The sequence below is a fragment of the Amblyomma americanum genome, chromosome 7, assembly GCF_052857255.1.
Source record: "Amblyomma americanum isolate KBUSLIRL-KWMA chromosome 7, ASM5285725v1, whole genome shotgun sequence".
Lineage (NCBI taxonomy): Eukaryota > Metazoa > Arthropoda > Arachnida > Ixodida > Ixodidae > Amblyomma > Amblyomma americanum.
In genome coordinates this window covers 164158340-164176390 of record NC_135503.1, presented here as the reverse complement: position 1 = coordinate 164176390, position 18051 = coordinate 164158340, and the positions used below count along the sequence as shown (strand labels likewise).

The window sequence follows — 18051 nt, the reverse complement described above, 5'->3', positions numbered from 1 at the left end:
GAGCGTGACCTTATGTGCTTGGGCAAAGCATGGGCGACCATTACTATGTACGCCGAAGGGGTCGTGCATAAAATTCCCCTTTTGTGTGGCCGCTCCTATATAGGGCAAACCGGGCGCTGCATTACGTGCGAAAGAAATGCAAAGCAAGTTAATGAGGGCCCAAATTTGCCAAAGCACAACGTCCTGCCCATTATGCTTTTGAGAGCCATGTTTTTCTTGTGCATGAATTCACTCAAAAGGCAAAAATACCAAAGCTAGAAAATTGAAGCATTCTTTTTATCACAAAGAAACGAAGCATGGGCGTCAGCAACACATCCATATCTTTGTACAACTATTTCACCCATTCGTTATCATATCAAACCTGAAGCATTATGGTGTCCTTTGAGTGTACTGCAACCAAATAAAGCAGCAGTGAGAGGCATTCCATTCCATCCTGTCTACCTTCCCTGTGCCTTTAATTAAAGACGAAAAATAAGACTGGCGGCATTTATTCCAGATACCAGCACTACCGGCCACAGTAAAGTGATCAGCATAGTGGCAGCCTGCCTTTTCAACACATCTCAAGTACGAAATGTGCGAATATTCAATAATGTCAAATAATCGATCTGATTCGAATGTTTGGCATCTCATTTATTTATTTATTTGTTCCTCAAAGGTCCACGAGAGACATTACATGAGGGATGGGCTGAGAAGACAATTAGCATGAATACAGATGATGTTTGAGGGCGGTTTTGAACCTGCTGTAGTTGATGATGGTTGCCACTTTGGATGTAAGGTCATTCCAGTCTCGGGCTGTTTTCAGGAAAAAAAGACGTGATATGTTTCGGTGCGGGCTTTCACAGTGTAGACGGCATTAGGGTGACAATTACGGGAAATACGATGAGTGCGTGTGATAGGAATAACTTCGTGATTAAAGGTATGGAAAAATTTATGATATAAAAAAAGACGGGCGATCTTGCGACGACAGGCCAATGTGGGGAGTTTAAGCTGAAACTTTAGTGCGGAAACGCTAGTGTGGTATGAAAAATTAGAACAAACGAATCTTGCAGTGTGATTCTGGACTTATTCGAGCGTGTCAATCAGGTAAGCAAAGTTAGGATCATAGGCGGAGCATGAAAACTCCAATTTTGACCGTACAAATGTTAAGCAAGCAAGCAATTTTATGGAACGCAGTGCTAAGGCAAGGTTATGGCGCAGGTACCCTAAAACTTGATTAGCCGAATTTGTTACATGGTGAAAGTGTTGCGACCAGGTTAGATTTTTACTTCAGGCGAATAAGGTACAGAAAAACAGGCATGTAGCAGTATCCCGGCGCTCCACACTGAGAACTACCTCCATGACCTCCTAGATGTGTACACGCCTTCATTTTGTTAGCGCTGATCCTGAAAGCTGCAGTAGCCATGTTGCAATAGCTTTAGTTGTTGAGAGACAAATGACGCAACCAGCGATGAGATGCAGAAAAACAGGCATGTTGCAGCATCCCTGGCGCTCCAAATCAGGAACTACATCCATGACCTCCTAGATCTGCACATGCCTGTACTTTGTTATCGTCGATCCTGAAGGCTGCAGTGGACATGCTGTGATAGCTTTAGTTGTTGAGAGACGAATGATGCAACCATCGGTGACATACAGAAAAACAGGCACGTCGCAGCATCTCTGATTCTCCAAACTGGGAACTACATCCATGAGCTCCTAAATCTGTACATGCCTGTACTTTGTTAGCACCAATCCTGAGGGCTGCAGGAGCATGCTGTGATAGCTTTAGCTGTTGAGCAAGAAATGACGTGACTGTCGGTGAGATAGAGCAAAACAAGCATGTCGCAGCATCTCTGGTGCTCAAAATTGAGAACTACCTCCATGACTTCCTAGATCTGTACATGCCTGTACTTTGTTAGCACCAATCCTGAGGGCTGCAGGAGCATGGTGTGATAGCTTCAGCTGTTGAGCAAGGAATGACGTGACTGTCGGTGAGATAGAGCAAAACAAGCATGTCGCAGCATCTCCGGTGCTCAAAATTGAGAACTACCTCCATGACTTCCTAGATCTGTACACGCCTGTACATTGTTAGCGGTAATCCTGAAGGCTGCAGTAGCCATGCTGTGATAGCTTTAGCTGTTGAGCAAGGAATGACGTGACTGTCGGTGAGATAGAGCAAAACAAGCATGTCGCAGCATCTCCGGTGCTCAAAATTGAGAACTACCTCCATGACTTCCTAGATCTGTACACGCCTGTACTTTGTTAGTGGTAATCCTGAAGGCTGCAGTAGCCATGCTGTGATAGCTTTAGCTGTTGAGCAAGGAATGACGCGACTGTCGGTGAGATAGAGCAAAACAAACATGTCGCAGCATCTCCGGTGCTCAAAATTGAGAACTACCTCCATGACTTCCTAGATCTGTACACGCCTGTACTTTGTTAGTGGTAATCCTGAGGGCTGCAGCAGCATGCCGTAATAGCTTTAGCTGTTGAGCAAGGAATGTCGTGACTGTCGGTGAGATAGAGCAAAACAAGCATGTCGCAGCATCTCCGGTGCTCAAAATTGAGAACTACCTCCATGACTTCCTAGATCTATACACTGCTGTACTTTGTTAGCACTAATCCTGAGGGCTGCAGCAGCATGCTGTGATAGCTTTAGCTGTTGAGCAAGGAATGACGTGACTGTCGGTGAGATAGAGCAAAACAAGCCTGTCGCAGCATCTCCGGTGCTCAAAATTGAGAACTACCTCCATGACTTGCTAGATTTGTACACGCCTGTACTTTGTTAGCACCAATCCTGAGGGCTGCAGGAGCATGCTGTGATAGCTTTAGCTGTTGAGCAAAGAATGACGCAACTGTCGGTGAGATAGAGCAAAACAAACATGTCGCAGCATCTCCGGTGCTCAAAATTGAGAACTACCTCCAAGACTTCCTAGATCTGTACACGCCTGTACTTTGTTAGCACCAATCCTGAGGGCTGCAGGAGCATGCTGTGATAGCTTCAGCTGTTGTGCAATGAATGACGTGACTGTAAGTGAGATAGAGCAAAACAAGCATGTCGCAGCATCTCCGGTGCTCAAAATTGAGAACTACCTCCATGACTTCCTAGATCTGTACACGCCTGTACTTTGTTAGCGGTAATCCTGAAGGCTGCAGTAGCTATGCTGTGATAGCTTTAGTTGTTGCACAACAAATCACGCGCCCATCTGTGAGACACAGAAAACCAGGCATATCACAACACCTCCGGAGCTTCAAATTGTGAACTACCTCATGACTTCCTAGATCTGTACACGCCTGTACTTTGTTAGCACCAATCCTGAGGGCTGCAGGAGCATGCTGTGATAGCTTTAGCTGTTGAGCAAGGAATGACGTGACTGTCGGTGAGATAGAGCAAAACAAGCATGTCGCAGCATCTCCGGTGCTCAAAATTGAGTACTACCTCCATGACTTCTTAGATCTGTACACGCCTGTACTTTGTTAGCACCAACCCTGAGAGCTGCAGGAGCATGCTGTGATAGCTTTAGCTGTTAAGCAAGGAATGACGTGACTTTCAATGAGATAGAGCAAAACAAGCATGTCGCAGCATCTCTGGTGCTCTAAATTGAGAACTACCTCCATGACTTCCTAGATCTGTACACGCCTGTACTTTGTTAGCGGTAATCCTGAAGGCTGCAGTAGCCATGCTGTGATAGTTTTAGTTGTTGCGTGACAAATGACGCGCCCATCTGTGAGACACAGAAAACCAGGCACGTCACAACACCTCTGGGGTTCCAAATTGAGAACTACCTCAATGACTTCCCAGATCTGTACACGCCTGTACATTGTTAGCGGTAATCCTGTAGGCTGCAGTAGCCATGCTGTGATAGCTTTAGTTGTTGCGCGACAAATGACGCGCCCATCTGTGAGACAGAAAACCAGGCATGTCACAACACCTCTGGAGTTCCAAATTGTGAACTACCTCCATGACCTCTTAGATCTGTAACGCCTGCACTTTGTTAGCGCCGATACTGAAGGCTGCAGTAGCCATGCTGTGATAGCTGTAGTTGTTGCGCGACGAATGATGCGACCATACGCGAGATACAGAAGACCAGGCATGTCACGGCACCTCTGGAGTTCCAAATTGTGAACTACCTCCATGACCTCCTAGATCTGTAACGCCTGCACTTTGTTAGTTAGTTAGTTATATTATTTTAATGGCGCAAAAGCAACTATGGCTATGATGCGCCAAACACAAGGTTAGGTTTTTGTTAAATGTTACACTTTTTTATATCTAGAGTTTGTTTAAAACATTGGCTTCATTAAGAAACTTAAAAATACTTGAAAGATCAACCAGTGCTTGATCACCTAAAAGCAACTTGGGGTGCAATGGGATGTATTCATTGTAGAGTGTCGTAAAATATTTTTTTCTCAGTTGTTCCAGTTTTCTACATGAAATTAAAATGTGGTTTACAGTGAGTACATCGCCGCACATTTCGCAGAGAGGTTTGTCTTGTTTTGTCAGTAAAAAGTTGTGTGTAAGGTGTGTGTGCCCAATGCGTAGCCGACATAAAATAACTTCAGTAAAACGTTCTTGATGTCTACATGATTTCCATTCTCCTAAAACGGGTTTTATAGAATGCAGTTTGTTGTTTGCCTGTTCTTCCCATGCAGCCTGCCACTTAATTCTGAGTTTACTGTGCACTAATTTCAAAAAATCCCTGTGTGGTATGTTATCTTGTTTTATTTGATCAATTCGAGCTTGTGCTGCGCATGCATCTGCTCTCTCATTACCTACAATTCCAACATGGCTGGGCACCCAGCAGAATATAATGTTATGATTTTGTTTTTTTATTTTAATTATGTTATGTATGATGTTTCCTATAATGGGTTCAGCGGCGTTTCTACAGTGCAGCGCTTTGAGCATACTCAGTGAATCGGTGTAAATGACGCTATTTTTAATGTTTTCTTTTACTATTTGGTCTACGGCTACAAAGACTGCATAACTCTCGGCAGTAAAAACCGATGCATACTGTGGCAGTCGTATCATTTTTTCATTTTTGTCTTGAATTACTGCACTTCCAACATGACTTTCTGTTTTTGACCCATCAGTGTAAAATTCAGTGAAGGTGTCATATTTTTTCTTGCAGTTCAAAGAATTCTTGTAGTATGAGCTGATGTGGCATTTCCTTTTTATGTAAGTGTGTCAGTGTGAAGTCGCACACTGAAGGCAGGCTGTACCATGGTGGTAAATTTTCATATTTTTGTGCAATATTCGGCAGGGCATCCAGTACTCCTAACTCTTCACATTTATATTCAAAGCGCATTATTAGTGGCCGGATGGATTGTGGCTTATTGTTAAATAATCTTTTGGATGGGCACTTGGTAACAATGGGATGGCAGAGATGTTTAGGAAGAGTACGGGTTTTTAGGACGTATGCGCATGTCAGTGTGACTCTTCTATCCTCTAGTGCAGGCTCATTAGCTTCAATGTAAAGACTGTTTACCGGGGATGTTCTATATGCTCCAGTTGATAGTCGCAGACCAAGATTATGAACAGGGTCCAGTCTTTTCAAGTAGGATGCTCTTGCTGAACCGTATACTATGCACCCATAGTCCAGCTTGGAGCGTACCAGAGAGCAATAGATGTGTAATAGGCATGTTCTATCGGACCCCCACCGTTTTCGCGAGAGCACCTTTAATACATTCAGGGCTTGGGATGCTTTCTTTTTAAGGTTGTTAATGTGTGGTAGAAATGTGAGTTTCTTGTCAAAAGTGAGTCCTAAAAATTTATGTTCTGGTTTAATTGGTAGTGTGGCTTGATTCAAGTATAGGTTGGGATTGAATTGTAGGCCTCGTCGCAATGAGAACAGAACAGCTACTGTTTTTTGAGGAGAGAACTTGAACCCATTTATCTCTGCCCAAGCAGCTAGTTTATTTAGTGTGATTTGTATTTGTATCTCGCAGGACGATATGCTGGAGGAAGTGCATGCTATCTGTAGGTCATCTACATAAACCGAATACATTATGGACTTGGGTATTACTTTGGCTAACGAATTCATTTTTACTACGAAGAGTGTCGTGCTTAGAATGCAACCTTGGGGTACGCCATTCTCTTGGGTGAAAGTCATGGAGAGAGTTGTTCCTAGGCGGACCCTAAATGTGCGGTTAGCCAGGAAGTCGTTCAAGCAGTTCAGCATCCTGCCTCGGATACCTAGCTCTGCTAGGTCGCGGAGGATGCCGAACTTCCACGTGGTATCGTATGCCTTCTCCATGTCGAAGAACACCCCAATACACTGCTGCTTGTGGATGAACGCCTCCCGTATGGTGTTCTCTAGGCGGACAAGGTGATCGGTGGTTGAGCATGCTTTTCTGAATCCACATTGATGAACATCTAATAGTTGCCGAGATTCGAGTACAAAGGTGAGTCTAATGTTTATTACACTTTCAAAAGATTTAGCAATGCAGCTGGTGAGGGCTATTGGTCTGTAATTGTCAGGACTTGTTGGTGATTTCCGGGTTTCAGAAAAGGTACTATTACTGGTTTCTTCCACTCCTCAGGTATTCTGCCAGTCATCCATATTTTATTGAAGAATTTTAACAGTGCCTGTACGGCTGTATCAGAGAGATGGGCAAGCATATTGTAATGCACATTGTCTGGGCCTGGTGCTGTCTTTTTACCGGAAGATAATACACTATTTAATTCCTGGAGCGTATTGGGCTGGTTGTAGTCTTCCTGCATGCCTGTTCCGAATGGAAGTTTTTGTTTTTCAGCTATAGCTTTGTGTTTCTGGAATGTGTTTGTGTAGTGGGATGACCTTGAGACTTCAGCAAAGTGCTCGCCCAATAAATTGGCCTGTTCTTCCAACGATGTTTGTGTACCGGGTGTTGTCAAAAGTGGAAGTGTGAAGGAAGTACGGTCACCAGTGAATTTACGGACTTTGTCCCACATTTTCTTTGATGGTATTGAACTATTTATAGAGGACACATATTTCTGCCAGGAGGTTTTCTCAGCATTCCTGCGCACGTACCGCGCTCTCGCCTTGGCCCTCTTAAAGGTGAGTAAGTTCTCTGCAGTGGGGTACCGACGCAGGGTGCCCCATGCTTTATTTTGCTGTTTTTTTGCAAATGTACATTCTTGTGTCCACCATACTTTGTGTTTCTTCTGTACGAGTCCTGTTGTTTGTGGTATAGCGAGTGTTGCAGCAGATATTATGCATGTAGTAAACCTGTCATTAATTTCATCTATGCTGAGGTCTTCAGAAAATTCTTTATCTAGAGTGGCACTTTCTGTAAAAAGTGACCAGTCGGCGAGGTGAAGTTTCCAGCGCCGTGGTCTTGTGGGGATGACTGCAGTAGACGATGAGAGGCTGATGATAATAGGTAGGTGATCACTTCCCAGAGGGTCATTTAAAACATCCCATTTAAAATCGGTAAAAAGCGATGGTGATGCGAAAGCTAAATCGAGAAAGCTCATTTTTGCCGAGCTTGGGCAACAATAAGTTGCTTTTCCTGTATTTAAAAGACAGATGTTATTTGAGAGGATAAAATCTTCGATTGTTTGCCCCCTAGAGTCGCAGCGCTCGCTTCCCCAAAAAGGGGAGTGAGCGTTAAAATCCCCAACTACCAGATATGGCTCTGGAAGTTCATCTATCAATTCTTCTAGATCATGGACTGTTAATGTAAAATGTGGAGGAATGTATACGGAACAGATTGTTAGTGTTTTATAGCTGACGATGCTGACTGCAACCGCCTCTAGTTTTGTATTGAGCTTTATTTCTCGAGCAGGGACGCCGCTTTGGACGACAATTGCGACGCCTCCTGAGAGTCGATTTGCCTGCTCGCGATCGCGTCTAAAAGTTTGATAATGTTTCAGGATGTGCACATGTTGTGGACCAAGACTAGTCTCCTGAAGACATAAAACTATGGGTAACATTGACCCTAAAATATGTGTTATATCACTATAATTCCGCATAAGTCCTCTGCAATTCCATTGAATTAAAAAAGCCATGCTTGTGTTTTTAAAAGAAAATGAAAGGAGATTTACTTATGTGGTGGGCCCGTTATGAGGGGCCTGTCTTTTTTTCGCTCAACAGAGCTGTTCCGCCGCTGTAATGGAGGCGGAGTGGGTGTTGTATCCATCACCTCAACAGAGGTGCTGGAGGACCGCGCAGCCGCGGTTGTGTTAGTTTCAGGCCTCTCCCGACGGGGGGAGGTCCTGCGGGATGCCGACCCATGGACCGGCGGTCCCTGCTTTGGCAGTGACAGGGCAGCTTTCGCTGACCCTGCCTGGGGCGTGGATGGCACTGCCATAGGCTCGGTGGGAGCGGCCTTGGCAGGTGCCGGAGTGCTGTGCGGTGCTACGCCCCTGCGCACCACATCAGCGAAGTTTTGTTTTGCTGTGAAGGAGAATGTGTTTGTAAGCGCAAAACGCCTTCTCGCTTCTTTAAAAGAAATGTTTTCTTTGGTCTTTATGGTGATAATTTCTTTTTCTTTCTTCCAGGACGGACACGCCCTGGAGTATGCAGCATGTTCTCCTTCACAGTTTGCACAGCACAGGGCTGCGTCACATACATCAGACTGGTGATCGTTAGAGGCACATTTTGCGCAAGTTTTACGACCGCGGCAGCTCTGTGAGCTGTGGCCGAACCTTTGGCAGTTGAAACACCTGCGAGGGTTTGGTATGTATGGACGTACATTGATTTTCAAATATCCCACGTCGATTGTGTCGGGCAGGGTGCTGGTGTTGAACGTCAGGATCATGTGTTTTGTGTCTATTTCCTTGTTGTCCTTCCGGATTTTGATTCGGTGAACATCTATGACGTCTTGGTCGATGAGCCCTTCGAGCATTTCTTTTTCAGTTATGTGAAGAAAATCATTTTCCGATATTACGCCTCGGACAGTGTTTAGTGAGCGATGAGGAGTCACGGAGACCGGGATTTCCCCTATGGACGTTAGGTTGGAGAGCTTAGAATGTTGGACATTGTCACACAGTTCGAGCAATAAATCGCCGCTGGCCATTTTTGACAGCTTATAGCCAATGCCTAGGGTTTCAGTCAAGCACTTTGACACAAGGAAGGGGGATATTATTCTTGCCTGTTTATCTTGTTGTTCACTGTGGATCACATGATATTTGGGGAAAGTTACTTTTCTTTTTTGAAAGAAGTTGTCTGCCTCGTTCCGCCCTCTTTTGAGAGAGCGATCAGGTTTTGAAAGTTGGGGAGCCATAAAAAAACTTTGTTTTTCGGTCATGGTGCCAGCCACCCACCACGGAGTCCAACAAGGGGACGGGACAGGAACTTGATAGCAAGTCCTGCCCACGCCAGCTGTACACCTCAACTATAACCAAATATGACGCAACTCAGGGTAGTTGGTCACACAAGGTTAACCCTCGCCGCCAGGAAAAAAGGAAAAACCAAGAAGTGAGTAGGATATAGGAGAGTTGTGAGACAGAGATAGGAAAGTTAAAGATGAAGAGGAGGATAGGAAAAGGCGACTGCCGATTCCCCCGGTCGGGTCAGGCCGGAGGTGCCGTCTGCAGGAAGCTGGGGCCAAAGTGGTGTGTTGCTTCCGCCAAGGGGCCTTAAGGGTCCAAACGCTCGGCATCGGCTCAACCACCAGGATCCCCTTTTCCCCGGACACGGCGATGCCATGCACGACAAGGCGCGGGTTCTCGGGTCCGTGGTGATGCACAGTTCACCATCATCCCCTTGTGGAGATGTCCCTGCGGATGCTCGGGAACCCGCTGTGTCGCCACTCACCGTCGCGACGCCTGCAAGCTGCAGGCGCCCCCCTGCGGGGAGACTGCACTTTGTTAGCGCCGATACCAAATTCTGCAGTAGCCATGCTGTGATAGCTTTAGTTGTTGCACTATGAATGACGCGACCATCTGTGAGATACAGAAAAATAGGCATGTAGCAGCATCTCTGGTGCTACTAATCGGGAATTATCGCCATGAGCTTCTAAATCTGTACACGCCTGTACTTTGTTAGCACCAATCCTGAGGGCTGCAGTAGCATGCTGTGATAGCTTTAGTTGTTAAACGACGAATGACACGACCAGCGGTGAGGCACAAAAAAACAGGCATGTCACAGAATTTCTAGCTCTCGAAATACCTCCACGAAATTCTAGATCTTAACAAGCCTGTACTTTGTTAGTGCTGACCCTAGAGGCTGCAGTAGCCATGCTGTGAAAGCCTTAGTTGCTAAGTGACGAATGACGCAACCAGCATGGCGACTGCAGCCTGTAGGATCGGCACTAACAAAGTATAGGCGTGCACAGGTCTAGGAAGTCATAGAGGTAGTTCCCAATTTGGAGCAGCAGAGATGCTGCAATATGCCTGTTTTCTTGTGCCTCACTGCTGGTCGTGTCATTTGTCGCTCAACAACTAAAGCTATCACAGGATGGCTACTGCAGCCTTTAGGGTCATCGCTAACAAAGTATAGGTGTGTCTAGAAGGTCGTGAAAGTAGTTCTCGATTTGGAGAGTCAAAGATGCTGTGACATGCCTGTTTTCCTGTGCCTCACCGCTGGTCGTGTCATTCATCGCTAAACAAGTAAAGCTATAACAGCATGGCTACTGCAGCCTGTAGGATTGGCACTAACGAAGTACAGGCGTGTACAGGTCTAGAAGGTCATGAAGGTAGTTCTCGATTTGGAGAGTCAAAGATGCTGCGACATGCCTGTTTTCCTGTGCGTCACCACTGGTCGCGTCATTCGTCGCTCAACAACTAAAGCTATCACAGCATGGCTACTGCAGCCTTTAGGATCGACGCTGACAAAGTACAGGCGTGTACAGATCTAGGAGGTCATGGAGGTAGTTCCCGATTTGGACCACCAGACATCCTGCCACATGCCTGTTTTTCTGTATCTCACCGCTGCTCACTCAACAAAAGCTAACACAGCAAGCTACTAACTATCAACAGCCGGGTACCAATTTCGGAGGTCATGCATAACTGCCATTACCACGGTGCCACTAACGCACATGGAGAACCACTTATTCCTGCTTTACTGTCTCCACATTCTTCCAAAGACGCATCATGGCGGGAGCGTAGCCACATGCCCAAGCAGTTCAAATTATTGGTGGCGCAACCCAACTTCTTCAAATTAATGATCTATGTTTTTTTCCACATGCCCAATTCGAATTATTGGTGGCACAACCTATTCTCGCTCAAATTAAAAGGGCTTTGTTCTATATAGACTCTAATGGTGCGTAGGGGGCTAAGACACCAGCCCCCATTATTTTGCACTAGCCCTGACTGCCAGAAATTTGAATTTATTAGCTTTGAATTAACCAGCTTTCACTGTATCTAGAACAAAGCTGCGTAAGCGGAAGTGACAAAGATTTACACTGCTGGTATTGACATTGACTGGTATTGATATTGATAATGACTGATATTGCAAATAATAAGTAATACTCGAATATTCTCCAAGTGTACAATTTTTAATTAAAAAATTTGAAGAAGTGGCGCTTAGATGTACACCTTATGGCTGACACGCTAGCCTGTGAAATGCACCATAGGAGTGTACATCAACTGTGGCCACAGCGATACAACGCACTGCACACCTAGAACTTTCTTCACAGAAAAAATGTGGGCCAATGCGGTTTTCCGATTGAAATAATGGACGTCCCTGTCGCCGTCACTCCCTGGGAGCCGCCAAAGCATCCCGTGCAGTCTCGAATAGGCAAATCACGAGAAAGCCGTAGAGGCCGTCCCAACCGAAAACGAAGTGCAAAGCAGCCATCGTCTACAGAGGCGTTCACCTGACTACGAACTATTACCGGACCGCACGCAAGCAAAGGACCCCTCAATGCCAACGTGAACCATGGCTGCAACACCAGCCCACATTATTCTGCATCAGCCCCGACTGCCGCCCAAGTTCAAAGGTTCACCGGACCAGCATCCTGAAGAAAGGCTGCAACAATTTGACCGTGCCACCGTATTCAACAGCTAGGATGACAAGACTAAAGTAAGCCACGTTTTCTTCGCCCTGGAAGGACCAGCCAGAATTTGGTCCGAAAACCACGAAGCTTCTCTGGTGACGTGGGAATCATTCATTCAAGAGAGGGTTCCTGAAGGCATTTACAAGCATCGTCAGGAGAAAAAGAGCTCTGCTGCTTATAAAGTCATGTCCTTAGCACTTATCTCCTTCACCCTTTTAAGAGCGGTAGCTCTTACTAACGTTTGTCAAGGGCACGTCTGTCTGGAGTGATCTGCAGTGAATGTCAAAGTGACCAAAACAGATAGTTAAACCTGGTTATAACGAAATTCGAAAAAGTCCCGAGATTTTTCGTTACATCCAAGTTTCCTTATATGCAGCTTTCGCGACAAAAGTCAAAAGGCCACTGCAGAACGGAAACCGAAATAAAAAAAATACATGTAGGTGCAATCACCTCGAAAATGTTTGCAGAAAAGAGCGTTACTCGAAGTCATAAACGTGAAGAAGTGTTTCGCGATCGCGCTGACAACAGGGCCGCGGCAGCTGCCGCTGCCACCTTCGCTGCGGCTCGCACAACGCCGTTACGAGTGGGGTTGGAAGGGAGGGGGAGGCAGGGGCACCGCGGCTGAGCTAGAGGAGAACGCACGCGGCCACACCGCTGGTGAAGACCAATCACAGAGAGGCGCATGTTTCTTTTCACATGCTTCCTGTCTGTCTTTTCCTCGCTGTTGCCTCAGGATTGCATCAATCGAACTCCTCACATTGTGTCGCTGGCGCTCTCTGCTGCCCCACTCCCAATGCGCGCGAGCTATCGGCGCCGGAATTACGCGATCAGCCACGCAGCGGTGATGGCCGTGCGCTGCTGGTGTCTTTTTGCAGTGCCTTATTATTTTTCGCTGCTTTTGAGCATGAACTGGTGTAATGCCTCATGGTATGGCGTTCCAAAAGAGATGGCGGAGATTCATTACCGACGGTACTGGAGTGTGGCGCGTTCTGTCAACTGCTGCTGCTCGTAGCGATTGGCGTTCGTCTCGCGTCAGTTCGTTCATTATCGTCATGAAACTTCCACGTCGTTTTGCCAAATTTCGAGTAACTCAGCACTACCCAACAGACAGATGATGTAGCCAGTTCGTTATATCGAGGTCAACCACCGCAACAGCTTCGTTACATGCAGGTCTCAAATACACGCGCTTCAATGGGGGCGGCGTTGGGGAATTGAGAAACTTCGTAATATGAAGAAATTCGCTATATGGAGGTTCGTTACATCTAGGGAGACACTGCTCTTTAAACTAACTTGACAATTTTTATCATACATTGATGAAATTAACATATCTAATGTATTTTTGTGTTGTGATCACAATTATGCAATCTCTTTTTACCTATCTTTTGTAGATTTTGAAATATTCATTAATTTATGGCTAATTATGTTGCCCAAGTTTTTGTTAAGTTCCTCATAAAATATTTATTAAAATTTGATGTCTATGTGTTCTACAAAAGCCAGAGTGTGCAACCATACCATGATATAATTTTTGGTTTGCTGAAATAGAAGTTACAAACCAGTGAAGTAAACCCATTAAAAATAGCTAATTTTTGAAAAATAGCCTCCCCATTTTAATTAAATTTGGAAAGAGAAACGTTGCATTGTTTTCTTTTTACTACACAGAGTAATTCACAAGCTTTAAAATGCAAAAACAATTGTCCAAATCTGACATCACATCTGGAAATATTTTGGGCAACAGTATGTGCAGTGGTTAAAAAATCAGTTTTGAGAAAACAAGGAAAGAAGTTTGAAAACAAGTCCAGAGTTTATTTTCTGTAAATTCAGACTTGTAGTCCAATGGATCTTATGCTAGAAGCCTCCAGGCACATAATCGCCATCAATCTCTTTCCCTCGTTTTCTTTTCATTGCCTGCCGGAAGTTTTAAGCATCTGCATGCTTCCTGTCAGATGCTACCAGCCAACGCTGGTCCTTCTCGGCGCATCTTTGGAGCATCACAACTGCTTTTGTTGACATGCAGTTCCCTGAGGATGGCCTCACTGGCATGCTCTTTGCCAGCGTTAAACCTTGCAACAGCTTCTGCCACCGCACTCTCAACAGTATAAAGAGAGACGTGTCTGTGTTTTGGTATGAGTGACCATATCACCGAGTGTAGGCACTCGTTTGAATTCTGCATTTTGTCTCTCTAGCATCGTTCAAGCAATTTCTCGTCAGAGAGGCACATGTATATAGGCAGCAGCACCTCTGCAACAGTCTGGCAGGCTGTATCGGTGCTTAGGTGGAGGTTCCTTCTTTGCCACGGCCTTGTTGTAAGTGCACCAGCTATCTTCACCTTTTGGGCACAGAGAATGATTTGGCCTTGCGTCTGTGGAGGTTATGTGATGATAGGTTGCGAGGACAGCATTTTTCATTGCATCAATGTTGCCCTGGTTTGCTTTTAATACCCGTCCATAGTAGGTGGACAGTTTTGTGATAAGCTCACCTGTGAGCTTGCCCTTTCCACTAAGGCTCCTCTTGCCGTCTCCATTGCTTTTTTGCAAGAAGGGTTTTGAGGCGGGCTAGTTGGTGGATTTCGTTCATGATTGAACTGCGCGAAAGAAACTGTGGTAAAAGAAGTGCTCGAGGCGTTTTTCGAATTGTTAAAGTTATCTGCTGTGTTGGTTCCTGGCTGTGTAATGTGGTGATTAGGTGTGCATAAAAGGAATGCTCGAGGCGTTTTTTCGAATTAAAAGTTGGAAGTCTGCGCTGTGTGTGTGTACGTGTTTCTTCTTGGTCCCCGTTTCTTTCGCGCAGTTCAATCATGAGCTTTTTTGCAGCAGACTTCTCAGAGCAGCACCCATGTGTTTATGGATAATGCAATCTTCTTTCTCGATTTCCACAAAGCCATAAATCTTTTCTTCATGCAGGGCGTTGAATGCACGACTATCACCGTCGCTGGGTAATTGATGATGCCGCTGTCACGGGTCTCCGTCTACGCCGCGCCGTCGAACGTGGATCCTCGTAGCACACACGGAATGTCACACCATGCTTGTTCAGTGATTGGCCAAACAGTACTTTCGCAGTCTTCACTTCCATTTGGCTGGGCTTTTCTGACACAGGTGGCCAGCTCGCCATTCTTCATAGTGAGGGTCACCTTCTTTCGAGCCCAGTTGGCATCCTAAACAAAAGTTGGAGAGCACTACAAAATCGAGCACATACCCGGTAAACAGTTCAATGGCTGCTCTCACACAGATGTGCAAGGAATGGACTCTTGTTAGCCATGTTCCATCATAGGAGACTGCAATATTGCCGGGGTTTCCGAAGTTTAGCTGACCGTACAAGGATTTCACGGCATTCGCACATTCGCCCATCACATAAGCGGCAGTTCAGGGAGGCAGGATTCAGCTTCCTCTTCACGTATTTTTGGTACGTTTTTTGGTGCAAACCACATCGCGAAATGTTGAGAGCCGAAAAAATGTCATTGAGGACGGTTTGACCGTTTCCTGTGCTCATAACGGCAAGAGTCGCGAGCACGTTCACTTCAAACGAGTTGCACGTCGCGTTCCCACCTGCTCTCGGCGAGCTCCACTCGGCCTTGAGTTCTCCGCAAGAATCGCAGTTCACAACGAGCTTGACTGCAATTCCGCACTCACGGCCCATCTTTGACAGCATCACAGGACTACTGCACACTCTGCACCACACGCATTTGAGCATTTGTTCACGGCTGTGAGGCTTACAACGGTGAATGCTGTCCCACTTTCCGGCGCCTCGTGGAAGTCTCCCAAAAGAGATTGCTTGCGGCGGGTAGCGGACATCAAAGAAAGTCGTCGCTCTTCTTCTTGTGCGTGGAGATCAATTTCCATTTTTTCGGTTTCGGAAAGAAATGCTGTGTCGACGCGCACTGTTTTCGACACCGCAACGGGCGCCGGTGCCACGTACGCTACCGCCGCTACTGCTTCCTCCGTAGGTGCATTGCACTGGCTCGTGGGGATCGTCGCTGCTGCTGCCGGGTTTGATGGCTCCTCGCGTGTCCGCGGCCGCCGTTTCCGCTTTTTGCCGAAGGCATGAGCCGTCCGAAATTTCCATTTTCCTCCAGCCATCGCGACGAAGAGACGGCAGCAGGGCAGTGCTCCACTCAAAATGGCAAACGACGCTCCTTTGTTCAGGAGACGACGCTTACCAGCGTCCAACCGGGAGGCCGGATTTGCCACACGTGATGCAAAAGCACCAATGGCGCTCGCTTATTTTGCATTTTTTTTGCGGCGGGTAGCGTCATCGTCGCCAGACGGAGAAGTGTTTCCCGCCAAAAAATGGAAAGCAGAAGAGCGCAGCTTTCAAACGATACCAAAATCCGCTGCGCTGCGTTGCGGCGGAGTGCGAGTTTGAATTTGTCCGATCTTGAGGGCTTTTTATGAGCGAAAACTGTCGTTGTACTGACTTTAAAATCCAATAACACGGTAAATACTTGTCAGAGGACCATAATATTTCAGAAACAGGTTCTTCAGAACCTGAAGATTAAAAAAGAAAAATATTTCAAAAAACCGATTTTCTCGCAATTTTTCGGTGTTAAAGACCTGCACAAATTACGCTGAGATTTCGTGACCACGTCCTAGAAACTCTAAAAAGGTCGTGAAGCACAATATATACCACGTGTTGCCGCCTGTACATCAACTGTGCGGCTCACTCTCTTCACTGAGCAGAAAAAAGATCGACTCGAAATATAGGATGCGCACCCCATCCTGCCCCGCCTCATGTTATGTAGTTCCTTGTGGGATGGCATGACAGCATGTGCACAGCTAAAAGCAATAACTATGTAGCAATACAATCACAAAATCAGCAGCCACAGGGCGATGGAGACAAAAGGTGATAAAACGGCACCCTCGTGTGTGGCCCGACCGACTAGCGGCACACAAAATAGCAAATGATTTTTAAAAAAGGCTACCACCGTCTGGAAGACGTTAACGTAACGAGTGTTAGCTGTTTGGCTTAATAGAATTGATATGAATGAGATTAAAGGAAGGTACATCCATGTCCTTCAAACCACTGTGGCAGTGAACATATCAGCGAAACTAGCGTTGAGAGGAGCTCCCGAGGCAGACAGCTCATTACGGATGGATGGATGGAACACGCATGCACCGCCTAGCGGAGCAATCGACGCCTAGCGCCATCTATCAGAGAAATCACGATTTATGTCAACCTGTTGTCGAGTTAAACCCTCTCGTCCCAAACGAAATTTGCTCTGTTTGGGGGGTCAAGGTTGGCCTAGAATTCGGCTTGCGGTGCGATATGGTAACGCTTCAATTAGTAATTCCATGTATAGAATGTATGCATATTATTTAATTGTAGTTTTATTTCTATACCACTACCCATAGGGTTATATTTGCCTACCAAATTCGGTACACAACTGTACCCAGATGGGTGCCCCTTGTTGTCAGAGTATATATAGCGGAACGTATATTAGCAGTCCCGTAACGGGACAGTTTTCCTACCCCTTATAGGATATTTGTTGGGGGGGGGGGGAAGGGATGGAAGGGCACAATCTATTTTAAATGGCCGTTATCTTGGATTCGAGAAAACGAAGCTATGCCGTCATTTCGTCCCCTGATATCATACTAGGGGTAAGGGAGGGGATGGGAGGGCACAACCAATATTAGGTCCGTTCAATTTGCCTGCACTCCCTGCACCAGTTCTGTAAAATTCCGCAGCGGTGCTGTTTCGGTGCCGCGAGCGTGCAGCACCAGTTCCAGCAGTTCAAGTGCTGCCTACTTCCAAAACGAATGGTCGAGTGCAGGCCTGGTCGTCTGCTAGCCTTGGCGTCGCCACCAAAATGCAGCCAGCAGCGTGGCGCGCGCTCAAATCAACGGCCGCCAACATCCCGAACCGCGTGAAGAATTTTAAAACAGCACATCGCAGCGAAGTGTTGCCATGAATCAGCCTCGATGCAACCTCGCGGCAGCTAAGCGAAACGCACATGTACATGTTCTTTTACTGAACACGACTGAGGTGTGCGCGTGCCGACTTGCATGCTAAGCGGTTGTTGCAACAACGTGCGTCATGCTGCGCATGCACGTGTTTACTTTTTAGTTAACACAACCGGCTTCGAGTACTAATATAACTTTATTAGTAAAAAGGAAAGACGCTGGTTACGGGTCCGTCGAGAGCATGATGGTCGAGAGATGCAAGGTG

The 18051-nt window shown here is 46.2% G+C and overlaps 1 protein-coding gene across 3 annotated transcripts in view; it reads right to left on the bottom strand.

The window, feature by feature from the left end:
* Positions 1-18051, bottom strand: part of SMC1 (structural maintenance of chromosomes 1) — a 146370-nt gene that overhangs the window by 12716 nt on the left and 115603 nt on the right. The gene's annotated exons all lie outside the window — the stretch shown is intronic.